Source organism: Nannospalax galili, unplaced genomic scaffold (genome assembly GCF_000622305.1).
Source record: "Nannospalax galili isolate Female #2095 unplaced genomic scaffold, S.galili_v1.0 scaffold142, whole genome shotgun sequence".
Classification (NCBI taxonomy): Eukaryota; Metazoa; Chordata; class Mammalia; order Rodentia; family Spalacidae; genus Nannospalax; species Nannospalax galili.
In genome coordinates this window covers 4044-6385 of record NW_008348793.1, presented here as the reverse complement: position 1 = coordinate 6385, position 2342 = coordinate 4044, and the positions used below count along the sequence as shown (strand labels likewise).

Below are 2342 nucleotides of genomic sequence, written 5' to 3'. Positions count from 1 at the left end.
AAACTGTTTGGCAGAAATCTAAGTTCAATTAAGATGCCAAACAGATTCAAGGAAGGTCAAAATTAAATACTTAAATTAATAAAGGTACTATGACACCACCAAAAACCTAGTGCCACAATGGCAGTAGGCTAGGGAAGATTATGCTACAACAGGTTGACTTCATTGAATACGAGCAGTTACACAGTGGAAGTAAGTATGCCTTACAGAATACAATGATACAATGATCACTGAGCCCAGGAAGGTATTTTACCAGGAAAAGATCAAAATGGCTGATTGTAAAGTCAAATAAAATGGAATAGGTACCAAGAATCCAAGCTATACACTTAAATGTATGATGATGGATCAGGTTTCTTCCTCCCAAGAAGCAATTACTGCATTGAGTTACTTGCCTCTGCTTCACAGGGTGCTCAACTACTGACTATGCTCAACTATACCACACACAGGTCTCCTGGTTGCTGAGCTTTGCCAATCACATCATAATGATCTTGTGGAACACCTTCAATAATCTATATGCCGTGCAGCATCTGAGCTCTATATAAAGCTGTAAGGCTCACAAAATAGCCATTAAAGCCAGAAGGAAAGACTATGAGTAGGACATCCTAGCAGCTACTATCAACCTTTTTCCAATTTAGGAGAAATTCTGCTCTACCTAATGTGGGATTGTAAAAAGCTACACTGGAGCAAGCTGAGGCTTCTGCTGAACTTGTCATTATAAGCCAAGGAAAATCAAGGGGTAGTGTTGACTTTATTTTCAAAAACCTTCAGATGTTAATTCTATTATAAAAGAACATGGCTGAACAGACTCTCCATTGTGAGTTCTGATGGCTTCTGCAAGGATCATGGAGATGTCAAGCACCTGTATTTTGAAATGGTGCTTCATCTTATCCTCCTGAAGTATGTTATTAGTGACTACTGCTACTTCAAAGCATGCACTGTTGATGTGAGAAATGGCTGGGCCAGAAAAGATTCCATGAGTCAAGATAGCATAACCCCAGGTATCTCGAGCTGAGAGAAGCTTGTCAGCAGCATGACAGATTGTACAAGTGTCAGTAATGTCATCCACTTCATTGGCAGTCCACTTCATTGTTCTTCTTCCACTCCTTGTGAATCAAGGCAAAATCCACATTTATCTGCTCTGCTATAGAGGTCACTCTCTTGGCTTCACAAGCATGAGATGATGTAGGAGGAAGGCCCGCCTGACAAATGGTGCATGTGCGAGGTAGTTCCTGGTCTCAACCACTGAAGTAGCCAACCTAAAATCTGCCTGGCGACCTAGAGACTGACAACGAGGGCACAGCATCAATGGGAGAGTGACAACTGGACACTGTGACACTGGGAACCAATGGGGACCAGGGAGTGAGTATATAAGACAGCCCCTTGTTCACAGTAAACGACCTTACTGGCAGACTGCCCAGTTTGTTTCCCGGTGTCTGTGTCGTTGACTCTGCGCCCACTCATCCCCTGCCCCCACGGTGGGAGACAGGACCGGCCTAACAACAACAAGGTGAGACAATAGTAGTTCCTCCACTCAAAGATATTCTCCTTAATCCACTGGCTCTACATATAAATTGTCCACCAGAATGTCAAAAAAGCCCTGAATTTGGGACTCATGTAAATGCATGGTGGTAATATGATCTGCACTTGCTACAGATAGCATATTTGCAACAAGTTTGGTGGAGATGGGAGCTTGGCTCTTATCCTTCTTATCCTGCCAAGCATACAGGAAACACGGGATGACTTCAGTAACCCAGCTGGCTGAAGCAGTCTTGCAGGCATTAATTATAATCAGAAATGCCATCAGATTGTTGTTTATTTCACCACGACCACTTTGCACATTGTAGACATCATCTCCACGTACATTTTCACCAATTTCCACACAGGTCTCCTAGTTGCTGAATTTCTTAGTCACCACGTTGCCTAGCTCCAGGCCTAGGTGATCAGCAGTTTTCTGGGATAAGTCCTGGTGGGAGCTGCTGTTAAAGATTTTGATACTCAGCATCTTAGGCAACTACCTAATGTGATCTTCATTTAGTAATCCAAGCAGAGACTGGAATCAGAGTTTGCCAATAGCATTAATGCCAATGACTCTGCATTGCTACTCCACCATCTTAGAAAATGGCCATCTTATCAAAAGCAATTTACAGAGTCAACACAACCCCCATTATATCCCAATACAATTCCTCACAGAAATTGAAAAAAAAATTCAATTTTAATAAGGACACACACACAAAAAAATCCCAAGATGGTCAAAATAATTCTGAAGAACTAGAGGCATCACCATTCCTGATTTCAAATTATACTACAGAGCTCTAGTAATAAAAACAGCAAGGTATTGGCAAAAC

The 2342-nt window shown here is 42.0% G+C and overlaps 1 pseudogene; it reads right to left on the bottom strand.

The window, feature by feature from the left end:
- Positions 1-751: 751 nt before the first annotated feature.
- Positions 752-1999, bottom strand: LOC103744312 (annotated as a pseudogene).
- Between the last annotated feature and the right edge of the window lie 343 nt (positions 2000-2342).